We start from the raw sequence: 18193 nt of genomic DNA on the forward strand, positions 1-18193 counted from the left end.
ATCAAATTTTTCAGCATGACCTATTTTTTCGGAAGCCTGTTGTGTATTTCTGATGGCCCCTTTCCTTTCTCAGTGATCATAAAGGGCATCTCTTATGATCCGTTCGAGCATCTTCCCAATAATGGATGTCAGGCTGATAGGCCTGTAGTTCCCCGGCTCTGATTTGTCTCCTTTTTTGAAAATAGGAAACATAGAAACATAGAAAATAGGAGCAAGTGTAGGCCATTCGGCCCTTCGGGCCTGCTCCGCCATTCAAAATGATCATGGCTGATCGTCTAACTCAGTACCCTGTTCCTGCTTTTTCCCCATAATCCCTTGATCCCTTTAGCATTAAGAAATATATCTATCTCCTTCTTGAATACATCTAATGACTTGGCCTCCACTGCCTTCTTTGGTAGAGAATTCCACAGGTTCACCACCTTCTGAGTGAAGAAATTTCTCCTCATCTCGGTTCTAAACGGCATACTCCGTATCCTGAGACTGTGACCCCTGGTTCTGGACTCCCCAGCCATCGGGAACATCCTCCCTGCATCTAGGAACTACATGAGCTAGCTTCCAGTCTAAGGGAACTATCCCTGACTCTATTGAACTATTAAAGACACGTGCAAGGGGCTCACAGAGCACCTGTCCCATCTCTTTAATCACCCTTGGATGAATATTATGTGGACCTGGAGCCGTACCAATTTTGAGCTTTTCTAACCTATCCAAGATGACATTTCTATCTATTTTAATATTAATAATGCTTTTCAATATTAAGCACCCCTCATCTGGAACATAAGCATCATCTGCAGGAGTATAGACTGATACAAAACGCAATATATGGTTGCCAGTTTTCATTTAGGTTTCTTAGAGGTTGTTATGTTAGTGACACATGATGTTATTGCATTATCAGTTATATCTTTGAGCACACCTTTTCTTTCAAACCTGGTAAAAATGTTTTGCAAAACGAAGTAACAAGACTCCTACTAAACACTCTTTTAGTCCGAGCTATATATCTCTACTTTCAGTTCTTACAAAACTCTACTCCATGGCTTTATCAGTGGCCATTTTGAAAAACAAAAGTTTTCATCTTCGATTTCCCTACAGAGAGCTGACAAAATGATGATATAGTGGCACGGTGCATCACTCCAATGAACTGTACCATAGAGTGGTAGGAGGTGGATTTGTATTTCTGATTTACTACATGACAAGTTTCCAATCTGAAACGTGCTGTCGGGGAGGTTTTGAGACATAACAGCATTAGCAAAGTTCTGGAAGTATTTTGACTGCTTCATCTCCATCTAGGGGGTGGAAACTAAAAATGAGTTGAAGACAAATTGAAAAGGGCAGTCCAATTTTGTAATTGAATAAAATAATTAAAGGAAGCTTTGTCTGTAAAAGCTCTATATGAAATGAGTTTGGGCAGTCTCAATCCAGTTCCTGGTGGATCTGGACATTCATACAAAACTCCCCGTAATCTGACACTAAATTGGTACTCTCACTCAGTCTCAGGATAGCCTGGTGTGAGATATGAGAGAATGTTACACTGACATGGGCACCTAAATTCATCAGTGCCCGAAACCAGATGTGATCTGTGCATTGCCCAGGGTCTCTGAATTTCGGATGTTGATGAAGGCATACAAGTGAGTCCGGGGTGGGGGGAGGGGCGGCGGTGATCAGCAGAGGGGATGTGCGTGACCTACAGCAGCCACAGTCTTAATGTGGAGGGAGGAAGGGCAATCCTGCTCCTCCAAGCTCCACGTTCAGATGAGATTTAAAAAGGACGACTTGCAGGCTTCTTCAACAGTCTCTTGCGGCCCCTTTAGAGACTGCTGGCTAGGCCGCTGTCGAGCCTAAAAAAGTATTCAGAGCTTGTGCCAATGTAAGCTCTGGCTACTGTTCACCAATTTTGGGACCAGGTCCAGAAATGGGCGTGGGAGCCTCATTTCAATATTAAAATGAGGCCTGCGCTCATTTCAAGCTGCCGCCATGGCCGTCTTAAAAAAAAAAGGCCCTGGCGAATTTAGCAGTGGCCCGGGCGTACGCACAAATTGGACATGGGCCTACCCAGCGTTAACTTGATCATTATTGCTTCCATTTGGCGCTAGTATGAGATTATGGCAGCCTAGAGGGTTCCAACCCATGCCACCCCTAACATGGAACTGTTTGATGCTGACACTGAGGGCCCGATTTTAGCACCCGCTATCGGGTGCGTTCTCGGCGGGGGGGCCTCGAAAATTGCGAAATCCAGGAGCGGGACCGGATCGCGCCTCGATCCCGCCCACTTCCGGGTTCCCCGCTGACGCGCGGGCGTGCGCGCGCAGCCCCCGCTGGTGGGAATCCCGCAGGCAATTAAAGCCAGCGGGATGCCACTTGACGCTATTTACTTTGCTATTTCAGGTCATTAACTGACCTGATTAAGGGATTATGTGTGATTTTTGAGCAACATGGGACTGTTTCCCGTACTGGGGGAAACACTCCCAGCTGGAATGGACGTGTTGCAGCTGTCAGCCTGTGGCAGCTGTAAAGGTCCATTTGACAGGTGGCGGGGGGGGAGACCCTCACTCATTGCAGGAGGCCACTCTGTCACTTGGGACAAAGTTTGGCCTCCACCACCCTCCTCCTGACGGTCAAAGTCACCAACCTGCACACTTACCCCGGGGTCCGGAGACATGTACCTACCTTGCGGACCCCCTCAGATGTACATCTTGCGGATGGGGGCCGCCGTAGCTGCAGTCATGACCTCCTCAGAGGGCGAACAGCATCACCAGCCTCGCCATCCACGCCGTCCACCTCTGACACGTGGAGCTCCACAACAGAGTGCTGTGACACATCCACCTGTACAGCAGGAGGGAGGGCTACCGCAGAGAGAGATGCGTCGCAGAGGGCACTACCCTCGCCACGGGGTCCACAGACCGAGGCGCAGCCTCCTGGACCTCTCTGAGCAGCAGTGCACACGGAGGCTCAGAGTGACTCGACATGTAGCCGTGGACATCTGCAGCCTCTTTCATGCCGAGCTGCTCCTGGCTGGCCCGAGCACCATCTTCCTACCTGTCGCTGTCAAAGTCACCACTGCCCTCCCGAACTTCTCCTCCGCATCCTTCCAGGGTGCCACCGGGGACATCGCCGGTGTCTCTCAGTTGTCTGCGCAGAAGAGCCCTGCAAATACACCTACACCCACTCTGTAGTGACACAATGGGTGGCATCAGTGGTGGGTCCTCATAGTGATACCCACGAGTGGGCTTTATTGCACAAACCGGACAGGATTCGCGAAGACATGGCAGTAGTGGTGCCAATAGAATGTGTGATGTGAGTTGTTCTGAAATTCAATAGAAGTAACACCCATGACAAACCCTCAAACACCCTTGTGCATCCCCTTCATGCTCACGACACGTTTGCCTTACGCTGCCTACTGCACATATGTGATGCATGCCCTGTGGCTGCAGCACAGGTGGTGGCAGGTTGAGTGAGGCTGGCCGTGAGAGAGATGCACGAGAGGGTGAGTATGGGATAGAGCCATGAGATTGTATGAGGATTGGGTTGAGTGGTAGTGGCGGGATGAGTACTCGCGAGGTGAGTAGGTGGAGGTAAGATGAGGATGGGGTGTGAGTGGGTATGAGGGGTGATGTGACAGAGTAGTGTTGGCGGTGCCGAAGGCGATGTGGGGTGGGGGCAGTGATGTAGCAGACGGAGTGTAGGGGAAAGACTACGTGTACTCACTGTGGCTGACCTACTGAGGTCATTGGACCGCCTCCTGCACTGTGTGCAGATGGGCGATATGTTGGTGGCGCGGGTGAGTACCTCTGCCACCTCGAGCCAGGCCTTCCTGGTGGCAGAGGCGGGCCGCTTCCTCCCGCCCGACGGGAGGAAGATCTCTGTCCTCCCCCTCCTCCTCACCCCATGTATTGATACCTGGGGTGAGGGATCATTAAACTGGGAGCAGCTGTCCCCCTGGGCTGCTCCATGCAGTCATCTTTGCTATTTGTTGCAGCATCTGTCAGTGGAGGACTGCCCCTTTAAATAGAGCGCCTCCAGCTGACAGATCTTACTGCACATGCGCAGCCCGCCCGACACGCAGATCAGCAGCGGGGAACCCGGAGGAGCAGGTAAGTGAATCCAATTAGTGTGTTGCCTGCTGCAATCGCGCGGGAAACCCACTAATTTCACTGGGCGCGTTACCAACGCGCCCGCTTGCCCATCCGCCGGGAACCCGCACCCCTGGTAAAATCGGGCCCTGAGTGCCCAAAATGGAAATTGTTTCCTTGTCCAGCACTAACATTCCTCAATTGGTGAGGACAAAATTCACAAAGAAAACCTAAATGAAAAAAAATTGAACTTAACAGTACATAAACAGGAAGCTGACCAAAACGATGAGCTAAAATAATTTGATCCATGACTGTCATGGCTCTTTTGAATTAATTGACAAGCAGCTGCACTAATGTGCCATGAATCATTAGGTTCCTGTTTATAATGGTTGATTCTAAACTGTTGATTCCAAATTCTAAATTCTTATGATCCAAGAATTGTGGTGCTCTAAATTGAATGTACCCACATTAAAGTTAATATCAACATATCTATGATATGTGGATGTAATAACAGTGATACATGGAGGCAGTGGAGGGTGACAAGAAGATGCAGAAAGAGAAATCCTTATCACATTCTCCTCACTTAGTGGATAAAAGGGAGGTTTTTTTCAAATTTCAAATCTATTATACCTGATTCTTTCATTATTGATCTGCATTATAAAGGCATGAATGTTTATAAAATTGCATTTAATAAATAAATTTTTAAAAATATAGCTCAAGATGAAACATCTGCTATTTAATGAATTCAAAGCGGTACATCATTTATGAATCATACAGCATCCGACAAAAATAGTTTTATAGATATTAGAAATGAAAGCATCCAGGCCTAGGAATTGGTTCACGTCCGAATTCGGGCGTGATCCAGGTGCAGCGCACGCTGTGTGTGCCCAAAGAGGCTGACGGCAGGACCACGGAAAATTGGTCCGCTGGCCTCATTTGTATATTACCGCCGTGTTGCTGGTGCTAGTTGTGGCCCCAGAGGCAGCTCACGGGTTGCTGGGGGGGGCGGCGGCGGGGGGGCGGGGAGCGAGATTGGCTGGCTGAAATGCTGGCATAAGGCAGCAGGTAAGCCCGGGGGGAATGGGAGTGGTGAGACAATTGGGACGGGGGTGGGCACAGGCTGACAGCAGCCCGTAGTTTTATTGTGGGACCAGCTCTTACCTTTTGGTAGCAGCCTCCAGCGGTTCCTTTAAAGACTGTCGGTTTGGTTGCTGTGCGCCCGAGAAAACTGATTGCATGGTGCGTGCTGCGGTCAGTCATGAGCCAATTTGGCAAAGGGGCCTGAAACAGGCATTAGGCCCCCAATTTGCATCGGCAATAGGCCTAATGCCTTTTTCAGGAGGACGCCCTGAATGACTACTGGGTGCCTTAACCAATATGGCATGTGGCGCACTTCTGACAGGGATTGAGCATGCTCATGCTACACACTATATTGGACCCTTCAGCTTCCATTTCTCAACTGAAAAATTGTTGATGCGCGATCAAATTTCTAGGCCCCAGGCTTTCAATATATTTTAGACTCTGATAGTATCTATTGTAAATACAAAGATGCGATTTTCATCCCACCACTACACAATTTTTCAGCGTGAATTAGACAGTAGCAAGACGAAAATGTTGGAAAACCTACTGTAAACTTGACGCCTGCGGCCCGCCTGATGCAATTTGGGAACATGCCTCAATTTAGGCAGCCAGCATCTTCTGCCTGAAACAAGTAGTAGCCTGATAAGTAATTCTGAGTCCTAAGGTGTGTTTAGGACACTGCTGCAATTTTGGTCTTCTGCTAGACACAGAGTCTAGCAGAAGACCAACCAACAGTCCTTAAAGAGACCACTGCAGGCCGCTCAAAGAAAGTTTACAAAAAGCTTTTTGACCGATTTTTTTTATGGGGTCAGGAGGAGCAGGAATTTCTTCCTGACTCCACAAAAATCTTCCCACCTGCTGCTGGACCCTCAATGCTCCCTTCCCCCTGTTGTTGCCTCCCCCCTTTAATGAGAAACATCTGGCCCAGCCCCACAGAGGGGCTGACAGATTTCTCGCTCTTCACCCAGGCCTGACCACATAAACGGATGGGGCTCCCACCAACATCATCGGGCAGGCAGAGCTGATGCCTAATGTACGCTGGATACCAAAATCGACCCCCAAAATTTGTTTGGTTGTTTTGGGGAGACAAATGCTTTTTTACTGTTCACTATCTGTTGCAAAATCATGAATTCATTATACACATATTTATGATAAATAGTTGGGAGCGGGTAGCTCCCCCAAAATACCAGCAAGGGAATTAAAATACCCCAGCTTTAGGGCAGTAGAGTTTGCTGAGATAATTTTGGTTTTTGGAGGGATATTGTACATCACGAAAATACTGCTGTAAACTTCAGGGAGATGGACAATCGGTTTAAGGCTATCATGTGCATCAACCATTGATAGTCCTCTTTATGGATGACTCTAATGGGCATATTAAAACAAAAAGAAAATGCTGCATATACACAACAGGTTCTTCAACAGTTGAGAGATAAAGACAGATGTATGTTTCGGATGAGACCCTTCAACAGAACTGCATGTTGGCTGTGTTGTCAGTTTTCAATAGACTCGTCAATAATCCGTGTTACGATAATGAGTGCCTTCCACCTCACCAAAGAGAAACTGTCTATAAATGTAATAATGGCATTTAAACGGTCAGTTAGGAACTGGGGAGGTGTGGCAAAGATGGATGTAATGAGGCGAAACAGGTCATTTACCATCAGCATGGCCAACATCTGCTGTCAGGTTTCAGATAATGCAGGATGAAAGGCACTGTATAAAATTCTTTTCATGCGGATCACAGTTATGCGTGCTGACTGATACACGGGGTTATAGAGCTCTATTTTCAGAAACTACTTGCAATGCAAATTAATAAATGCTGTTGACAAGATACAAAGAAGCGTAATTTGGACTGAATCAATATTTTAAAAAACAGCTGATTTGTATTGAGTTTTGTTGCATCTTCTGCCCATTTAAATATATATGTCAATGTGACTTAATATCAGTTGTTTGATGTTTACCATTGGTTTCATGATCAAAAGATTTGCTGCAGATCCTGCATTCTGCTGGTAGATCCGTGTGTTCACTTTCAGGTTAGTTAGGATGCGTCATACTGTCACTTTCATGGCAATGTGAAGTGGTTTTGGGGATGCATTAATATAAAGTAGTAGTATAACTGACAGTACTAATAAGTGTCCTGAAACTGTGAGGTGTCAGGTCCCTCCGGCAGGTCATCTCATGCCAATTTGAGATTGCATCAAGCCCAGTGGAATTCCAGCCTTGTACTGCACATTTTGCACTTTCCATTGTCGCGTAACTCATGTGAAGTTGCTCGAATTGAATTTAGACAAACAGGGGTACAGTTTCCGCTTTAGATGCAATGGAGAAATTGCACCAGAATGCGCCTGAAATTGCTCTTGATTAGGTTACAGTTCAAGTTTCAGTTAAAATGCATTTGCATAATCACAAATGTAAAATCTTCTGTGAACCAGTGCAATCGGGCAACTTAACAGAACGTAATAATTTTTATTTTCTTTGCAATAAAAAATATTCATTGATGTATTTAAGAGTGGTAACCTGGTTCAGTTTTATTAATACAGCTGAAAATGGGTTTATCACAAAAAAAAATAAGCATTTTTAATACGAGTGTCTAGTCCTTCACCTGCGAGTAACCTGATTTAAAATCACCGAAAATGATTTTTAAAAACTGTGGTGAACCATTTACTAGTTTTGTTGGTGTACACTAGTCCGTTTCTTAGTAAATTAAATTATTTTAATATGTAAAATCTTTTAAAATGTGCCTACTCGTGCCTGTGCGCCTAAGAAAATGAGCACAATTTGAAGAGCCTTCCCGAACCAGCGCAGTCAGCGGAAACTCGCAATTTCGACCTGGGGGGGGGCGGGGGGGGGCATGGTCAGTTTAGTGGGCAGGGCCTGATCTGAGCAAATTGAATCTTAAACCAGCATAAAAGATCGTAGATAAACCTAAAGTAAGTGGTTTTGGACATAGCTCATGTTCAAAATTCCCGGATCTTTTGCGCTGGTTCAGCCGATTGTGCTGGAATCTGGGCGCAAAACTAATGGAAACAAGTGGAAACTCTACCCCACAGCGTGAGACCAACTCCAGGTTATTGTCTCAATTCACTTTGCTTTGCACCCGCTTTAGTATAACTGGGACCAGAACAAAGTGAACGTTTTTATTTTTAAGGGGGAAGGTTCACACAATTCACTATTGAAGACAAAAATGTTAACCGTTCTTTATACATTTACTATTTTGTTAATAATATCTTCAGCACTGTTAAAAGAGAGCAGAGTATCCCACAGGCTTTTTGTTCGCAAAAAAATTCAACTGACATTTGGATGCCAGTGAGCTCAATTTTCCGTCACTAGAGAACAACAACAATTTGTATTTATATTGTGCCTTTAACATAGAAAAACATCTCAAAGCGTTTAACAAAGGCATAATCAAAAAATGGTTGCCAAGCAGAAAATTGAGATATTAGAAGGGGTGACCAAAAAAGCTTGGTCAAAGAGTTGGGTTTTGAGGAGGATATTAAAGGAGGAGAAGCAAGTGGAGAGGTGGAGGGGTTTAAGGAGAGAATTCCAGAGTGTGTAGCCTAAATGGCTGATGACAAGGCTTCCAAAGGGAGGGGGCTTCAGAATTAGAGGAAGGGAAGTTTGATGGGATGGATTTGTACAGCTGGAGGAGTTTACAGAGATAGGGAGAGGCAAGTCCATGAAAGGATTTAAACATAAGGATGAGAACTTTAAATTTGAGGCATTATGAGGGAGATTGGGAGGTATTATATGTCAGTGAAGATAGAGGTGATGAGTGAGTGGGACCTGGTGCAGGATAGGATACAGGCAGCAGAGTTTTGGATGAGCTGTGGTTTATGGAGGGTGCGGGATAGGAGACCAGCCAGGAAACCATTGGGATAGTCAAATTAGAAGGTGACAAATGGTTTCAGCAGCATATGGGTTGAGGCAGAGGTGGAGGTAGAAATAGGTGGTCTTTGTGATGGAGAGGACACGATACCATAAGCTCACCATGAGGCCGGGTTACAACAGTTTGATTCAGCATGGGATAGTAGTTAGAGAGGGTTATTGGGATCGGTGGCAAAGGTATGGAATTTGTGGCAGTGGCCAAAAAACGATGGGTTGATCCAATGCTGAATGTTGAATAAGCAGTCTGACAACACAAAGGGATTGGAGAAATCAGGAGGGGTGGTGGAGAAGTCGAGTTCGGTCTTATCAGTGTACATGTGGCAGCTGACCTCATACCTGTGAATGATGTCCCCAAGGGGCATCATATGGATAAGAAGAGGGCCAAAGATAGGGGGCTCCAAAGGTCATGGTGTGGGGGCAGAAAGAAATCCATTGCTGGAGGAACACTGGCTGGGATCGGATAGGTAAGAGTGGAACTAAGCAAAGGCAGTTACACTCAGCTGAACAACAGAGGAGGATGGCTTGATTGTCCATGTCAAAGGTTGCAGGGCAATTGAAGAGAATCAAAAGGCATAACCTGGGACTCTGGTCTGTATGTCCAAGAATTATACCATGCAATAACTTCACTCACTAGCACATGCCTTACTTCCTTTTTTTTGGTACTCTGTTTCACTTTTCCTTTGGCCTCTCTCCACACAGTGTGTTAACTTGGCTCAGTTGTGTGTCAGCTTGGCTGACTTGGTAGCACTCTTTTTTTCTTGGGTCAGAAGTGTTAATTGTATCCATATGATTTATATCAATTAGTGTTAATTGTATTCAGGTGAAGCATATTAATTGGCGATTCCCTTGTATCCATTTATATGAGAGCTTATCTAGGGGGTGCATGGAGGGTAATGTGGATCTCTGTGAATAAAGGCTTGGAGGCAACTGAAGACCAGGCTTTAGTATTCCATCCTTCACTACCGGGCTATCCAATTTAATGCAAGAAGGAACATGCAGGACTTGAAACTATGATCGAGGGCTGATACTCTCCATGCAATACTGAGGGAGTGTTGCATTGTCAGAGGTATTGCCCTATGAGTGAGAATTTCCAGGACCTGTTTGTCTATTCAGAGGTAGACGTTAAAGCTAAACTATGAAGACAGTTAAGTTGGCATTCTGGAAGGATGAGCTCAAATTGGCAGTAGGATCTTTTTGAAGGATGGTGTCAGCCATAATTCATTAGGTAGCACTCTCATCTCTGAGTCAGGAAGAGTTCCACACTTCTTCTACCATTTGCATGGAGCTCAAGTCCCATTCTAGAGAATTGAGCACAAAAATCTAGGCTGACATCACATTGCTGTACTGAGGAAGTGCTGCATTGTCGGAGATGCCGTCTTTCAGATGAGTTGTTAAAACGAGACCCCCATCTGCCCTTGCAGGTGGATGTAAAAGATCCCACGGCATTATTTCGAAGAAGAGCAAGAGAGTTCTTCCCGGTGTCCTCGCCATTATTTATCCCTCAACCAACATCACTGACAAAAAAGGGATTATCTAGTCGTTATGTCATTGCTGTTTGTGGGAGCTTACTGTGTGCAAATTGGCTGCCGTGTTTCCGACATTACAACAGTGACTACACTTCAAAAAGTACTTCAATGGCTGTAAAGCACTTTTGGATATCCTGAAGTCTTGAAAGGTGCTATATAAACACCGTCTTTCTTTCTTTCTTTCTTTAACCTCTCTAATTATATTTTACAATTCATTTAGTAATTTGAAATGTGCACTATGCAGGATGATACATAAAATGACACATATTTTCCAGATTTCTATGCTGGCAATGGTTAAAGTAAATGTAGTAAATGGGGCTCACCATTGACCAGAAACTTAACTGGACCAGCCACATAAATACTGTGGCTACAAGAGCAGGTCAGAGGCTGGGTATTCTGCGGCATGTGACTCACCTCCTGACTCCCCAAAGCCTTTCCACCATCTATAAGGCACAAGTCAGGAGTGTGATGGAATACTCTCCACTTGCCTGGATGAGTGCAGCCAACACTATCCAGGACAAAGCAGCCGCTTGATTGGCACCCCTTCCACCACCCTAAATATTCACTCCTTCCACCACCGGTGCACAGTGGTTGCAGTGTGTACCATCCATAGGATGCACTGCAGCAACTCACCAAGGCTTCTTCGACAGCACCTCCCAAACCCACGAAATCTACCACCTAGAAGGACAAGGGCAGCAGGCACATGGGAACAACACCACCTGCACGTTCCCCTCCAAGTCACACACCATCCCGATTTTTTTTTTTTTTTTATTCGTTCACGGGATGTGGGCGTCGCTGGCAAGGCCGGCATTTATTGCCCATCCCTAATTGCCCTCGAGATTTGGAAATATATCGCCGTTCCTTCATCGTCACTGGGTCAAAATCCTGGAACTCCCTACCTAACAGCATTGTGGGAGAACCTTCACCACACAGACTGCAGCGGTTCAAGAAGGCGGCTCACCACCACCTTCTCAAGGGCAATTAGGGATGGGCAATAAATGCTGACCTTGCCAGCGACGCCCACATCCCATGAACGAATAAAAAAAGATTGTTCATAAACAAGTAAAAAATAAGGTACATATTATGAATTAGTGCTCACACACATAACTTTACAGGATGGCAGCAATACAGTGGTCACTAATTTCCACATCTGATATCCACCCCATCACACTAACCTCCGCATAAAAAGCATTACTTCATAAGATCTCTCCCTCTCTCTTCTCTTAGCAGGGCCTTATTAGCTTACAGATTTTAGGAACATAGGAACAGTAGTAGGCCATTCAGCCCCTCGAGCCTGTTCTGTCATTCAATTAGATCACGGCTGATCTGTATCTTAACTTTATCCACATGCCTTGGCTCCATAATCCCTTTATACCCTTGGCTAGCAAAAATCTATCAAACTCAGATTTAAAATTAATTGAGCTAGCATCTACTGTTTTTGTGGGAGAGAGTTCCACACCTCTAGCACCATTTGCATGAAGAAGTGTTTCCAAACGTCTTACCTGAAAGGCCTGGCTCTGATTTTAATATTATGTCCCCTTGTCCTAGACTCCCCCACCAGCGGAAAAAAGTTTCTCTCTATCTACCCTATCAATTTCTTTCAAAATCCTAAAAACCTCAATCAAATCACCCCTCAACTCAATCAAATCACCCCTTATAATCCAGGTAATACGAGCCTAGTTTATGTAATCTCGACTCATAATTTAACCTTGGAGCCCTGGTAACATTCTTGTGAAAATGCACTGCACTCCTTCCAAGACCAATATGTCCTTTCATTGCCCAGAACTGTATGAAGTACTTCAGATGTGGTCTAACCAGGCTTTATATAGCTGTAGCAAAACTTCCTCCCCTTTATATTCGAGCCCTCTAATTATAAAGGCTAACATTCCATTAGCATTGTTGATTATTTTGTGCACCTGACTACTACATTTTAGTGATCTGTGTACATGGGGCCTGATTTTAGCAGGCCTGCGAGTTTCCGGCGGGTTGGGTTTCGGGAGCGTGGCCTCCGCGCCCGGTGAAATTAGTGGGTTGCCCGTGCGATCGTAGCAGGCAATCCACTAATTGGAATCAATTACCTGCTCCTCCGGGGTCCGCGCTGCTGGTCTGCGCGTCGGGCGGGCTGCGCATGCGCAGTACGATCTGTCAGCTGGAGGCTCTCTAGTTAAAGGGGCAGTCCTCCACTGACAGATGCTGCAACCAATGGAACAAATTGCAGCATGGAGCAGCCCAGGGGGAAGGCTGCTCCCAGTTTAATGATGCCTCACCCCAGGTATCATCAGATGGGGTGAGGAGGAGGGGGAGGACAGAGATCTTCCACCCGGCGGGCGGGAGGAAGCGGCCTGCCTCTGCCACCAAGAAGGCCTGGCTCGAGGTGGCAGAGGGGGTCACCTGCACCACCAACATATCGCCCACCTGCATACAGTGCAGGAGGCGCTCCAATGACCGCAGTAGGTCAGCCACAGTGAGAACACTTATTCTTTCCCCTACACTCCGTCTGCCACAACACTGCCCCCACCCCACATGTCCTTCGGCACCGCCAACACTACTCTGTCACATCACCCCTCATACCCACTCAAACCCCATCCTCATCTTACCTGCACCTACTCACCTCGCCAGTACTCATCCCGCCACTAACACGCAACCCAATCCTCATACAATCTCATGGCTCTATCCCATACTCACCCTCTCGTGCATCTCCCTCACGGCCAGCCTCACTCAACCTGCCACCACCTGTGCTGCAGCCACAGGGCATGCATCACATATGTGCAGTAGGCAGCTTAAGGCAAACGTGTCGTGAGCATGAAGGGGATGCACAAGGGTGTCTGAGGGTTTGCCATGGGTGTTACCTATATTGAATTTCAGAGCAACAAACATCACACATTAGATTGGCACCACCACTGCCATGTCTCCGCGAATCCTGTCTGTTGTGTGCAATAATGCCCGCTCCTGGGTATCACTATGAGGACCCACCACTGATGCCACTCATTGTGTTACTGCAGAGTAGGTGCAGGTGTATTTGCAGGGCTCTTCCGCGCAGACGACTGAGAGACATCGGCGGTGTACCCAGCTGCTCCCTGGAAGGATGCGGTGGAGAAGTTGTGGAGGGCAGTGGTGACTTTGGCAGCGACAGGTAAGCAGATGGTGCTGGGGCCAGCCTGGAGCAGCTCGGCATGAAAGAGCCTGCAGATGTCCACGACTACATGTCGAGTGAATCTGCGCCTCCGTGTGCACTGCTGCTCGGAGAGGTCCGGGGAGCTGCGCCTCGGTCTGTGGACCCTGTGGCGAGGGTAGTGCCCTCTGCAACGCGTCTCTCTCTACGGTAGCCCTCCCTCCTGCTGTACAGGTGGATGTGTCACAGCACTCTGTTGTGGAGATCCACGTGTCAGAGGTGGACGGTGTGGATGGCGAGGCTGGTGATGCTGTTCGCCCTCCGAGGGGGTCATGACTGCAGCTACGGTGGCCCCCATCCGCAATATGTTCATCTGAGGGGGTCCGCAATGTAGGCACATGTCTCCGGACCCCGGGGTGAGTGTACAGGTTGGTCACTTTGACCGTCCGGAGGGGGGTGGTGGAGGCCACACTTTGTCCCAAATGACAGAGCGGCCTCCTGCAATGGGTGAGGGTCTCCCCCCACCCCCCCCACCTGTCAAATGGACCTTTGCAGCTGCCACAGGCTGACGGCTGCAACACGTCCAGTTCAACTAGGACTGTTTCCCCCAGTGTGTGAAACAGTCCCATGTTTCCCCAAAATCACACACAGTCCCTTAATCAGGTCAGTTAATGACCTGAACAAGCAAAATAAATAACCTCAAGTGGCATCCCGCTGGCTTTAATTGCCTGCGGGATTCCCACCAGCGGGGGCCACGCACGCACCCCCGCACGTCATCGGGGAACCCGGAAGTGGGCGGGATCGTGGCGCGATCCGGTCACGTGACTGGATATCGGGATTTTCGGGGCCCCCCCGCTGGAAACCCACAGGAAACCCGACGGTAAAATCGAGCCCATGGACCCCAAAACCTCTTTGGACTTCCACTGTTCCTAACTATTCACCATTTAAAAAATACTCAGATCTATCCTTTTTGGTCCAAAATGGATGACCTCACACTCACCTGCGTTAAAATCCATTTGCCACAGTTTTGCCCACCCCATTTAATCTATCAATGTCTCTTTGTAATTTTATGCTCCCATCTACACTATTTACTTAAATAAAAACAGAAAATGCTGGAAAAGCTCAGCAAGTGAGGCAGCATCTGTGGAAAGAGAACAGAGTTAACGTTTCAGGTCGAAGGCCTTTCGTCAGAACTGGAAGATGTTAAAGAGCCAGGGAAAGGGGGAGGGAGGGGAGGGGAGGGGAGGAAAGAACAAAAGGGAAGGTCTGTGATAGAGCAGAGGGCATGTGTGATTAAATGACAAAAGTGATGATGGTGCAAGGCAAGGAGGGTGGTAATGGGACAAGTTAAGAAACAAATGTTCGGTCTAGAGGAGCTGTAAAGGGCAACAGCAGAACCATAACCAGCAGCTGCAGTCCAACAAAAAAAAAGAAAAATAAATGGGAGCTGTGGTAATGATCTGAAGTTATTGAAATCAGTGTTAAGTTCGGAAGATTGTAAAGTGCCTAAACGAGAGATGAGGTGCTGCTCCTCGAGCTTCTGTTAAGCTTCATTGGGATATAGTCCAACAAATTTATTTTTAATTCCACAAGCTTTCGGAGGCTTCCTCGTTCGTCAGGTCTCCACATCAAAGCTTCATTGGAACAGTGTAAGAGGACAAGGACAGAGAGGTCAGAATCAGATTGGGGCGGGGAATTAAAATGGCAAGCGACCGGCAGATCAGGGTCACGCTTAAGGACAGAGTGGAGGTGTTCAGCAAAGCGATCACCCAGTCTGCATTTGGTCTCCCCAATGTAGAGGAGACTGCATTGTGTGCAGCGGATACAGTATACTAAATTGAAAGAAGTACAAGTAAATCGCTGTTTCACCTAGAAGGAGTGTTTGGGGCCCTGGACAGTGGGAAGGGAAGAGGTGTAAGGGCAGGTGTTGCATCTCCTGTGCTCTCATGGGAAGGTGCCGTGGGGAGGAAGGTGGGTGTTAGAGGTGATGGAAGAGTGGACCAGGGTGTCGCAGATGGAACAGTCCCTTCGGAATGCTGAAAGGGGAGGGGAGGGGAAGATGTGTTTGGTGGTGGGATCGTGCTGGAGGTGTTGAAAATGGCGGAGGATGATACGTTCAATGTGGAGCCTGGTGGGGTGGAAGGTGAGGACAAGGGGGATCCTATCATGGTTCTGGGAGGGAGGAGAAGGGGTGAGGGCAGAAGTGCGGGAAATAGGACGGACATGGTCGAGGGCCCTGTCAACTATAGTGGAGGGGAATCCTCGGTTGAGGAAAAAGGAAGACATATCGGAAACACTGATGTGGAAGGCAACATCGTCAGAACAGATGTGACGGAGATGGAGAAAGTAGGAGAAGGGAATAGAGTCCTTACAGGAAGCGGGATGGGAGGAAGTGTAATCAGGTAGCTGTGGGAGTCGGTGGGCTTATAATAGATATTGGTTGACTGCCTTTCCCCAGAAATGGAGATAGAGAAGTTGAGGAATGGAAGGGGACAGTCAGTGATGAACCATGTGAAGGCGAGGGAAGGGCAGAAATTGGAAGCAAATTTGATGAAATTTTCCAGTTCGGGGCGAAAGCAGGAAACAGCACCAATACAGTCATCAATGTAACGGAAAAAGAGGTGAGGGAAGGGACATGAGTAGTACTGGAACAAGGAATGTTCCACGTATCCCACAAAAAGGCAGGCATAGCTGGGATCCATACAGGTTCCCATAGTGACACCTTTTATTTGGAGGAAGTGAGTGGAGTCAAAGGGGAAGTGGTTCAATGTAAGAGCAAGTTCAGCCAGGTGGAGGAGGGTGGTGGTCGATGAGGACTGGTTGGGCTTCCATTCAAGAAAGAAGGGGAGGGCCCGCGGGCCGTCCTGGTGGGGGATGGAGGTGTAGAGGGACTGGACGTCCAAGGTGAAAAGGAGATGGTTAGGGCCGGGGAACTGGAAACTGTTGTGGATATAGGTTGGAAGAGACTGGACAAGGGGAGAAAATATAGAGTCGAGATAGGAGGAATTAAGTTCGATGGGGCAAGAACATGCTGAAATAATAGGTCTCTCAGGGTAGTCCTGTTTGTGGATCTTGGGAAGGAGGCAGAAGCGGGCTTTGCGGGGTTGGAGGACTGTGAGGTTGGAGGCTGTTGGGGGAAGATCCTTCATTTAGGCACTTTACAACCTTTCGGACTCAACATTGATTTTAATAACTTCAGATCACAACCACTGCTCCCATTTTTTTTTGTCAGACTGTAGCTGCTGGTAATGGTTCTGCTGTTGTCATTTACAGCTACTCTAGACCAATCTTTTGTTTCTTAACTTGTCCCATTACCACCTTTCTTGCCTTGCACCATCATCCCTTTTTTCATTTAATTACTCTTGCCCTCTACCCTATCACAGACCTCCCCTTTTGTTCTTTCCTCTCCCCGCCTCCTTCCCCGCCCCCCCCTTTCCCTAGCTCTGTACTTGCTTAAAATCTTTAACTCTTTATCTTCTTCCAGTCCTGATGAAAGATCTTTGACCTGAAACATTAACTCTGTTTCTTTCTCCACAGATGCTGCCTCACTTGCTGAGTATTTCCAGCATTTTCTATTTTTATTTCAGAGTTCCAGCATCTGCAGTATTTTAATTTCGTTACTCTACTTTCTTACTATGCCACCAATCTTTGTGTCACCAGCAAACTTGGATATATTGTTTTATCTAAGTCATCAATAAATATTGTGAATAGTTGAGGCCCCAGCACAGATCCTTGTGGGACACCGCTAGTCGCTGCCTTCCAATTGGAGTACATTCCCATGATCCCTATTCTCTGTCTTCTACCACCTAACCAACCTCCTAACCAAGTCAATAATTTGCCTTCAATTCCATGAGCTTTAATTTTAGCTAACAGTCTCTTAGGTGGAACCTTATCGAATGCCTTCTGGAAGTCCATATAAACTATATCCATAGACATTTCCCCATCGACTACTGTGGTTACTTCCTCAGAAAATTCAATTAGGTTTGACGAACCCTTTACAAATCCATGTTGGCTCTCTCTAATCAGCTCAAATTTCTCTAAGTACTCAGTCACACTGTCCTTAATTATAGATTACAATAATTTCCCTGCAACAGATGTTAGACTAACAGGTCTATAATTTCCAGGTTTCTCACTCTCACCTTTCTTAAATAATGGAGTTAAATTTGCAATTTTCCAATCTAAAGGGACAATTCCTGAATCGAGAGAACTTTGGAAGATTATGGCTAAAGTATCTGTAATTTCCTCACCTACTTCCTTTAAAACCCTGGGGTGGAAACTATCAGGTGCTGGGGATTTGTCAGTCTTTAGTGTCATTATTTTTTCTAATACTGTTTTCTTGCTTACTTTAACTTTATTGAGTTCCAGTCCTTGATTCATTATTAGTTTCCCTGGAATGTCAGGTTTATTATCCTCTTCCTCTACTGTGAAGACTGAAACAAAGTAATTATTCAACAAGCCTGCTATTTCCTTATTTTCATTTGCAATGTTACCCACATCTGTTTTTAAAGGGCCCACATTACTCTTGACTA

This window comes from Heptranchias perlo, chromosome 15, assembly GCF_035084215.1.
Source record: "Heptranchias perlo isolate sHepPer1 chromosome 15, sHepPer1.hap1, whole genome shotgun sequence".
Lineage (NCBI taxonomy): Eukaryota > Metazoa > Chordata > Chondrichthyes > Hexanchiformes > Hexanchidae > Heptranchias > Heptranchias perlo.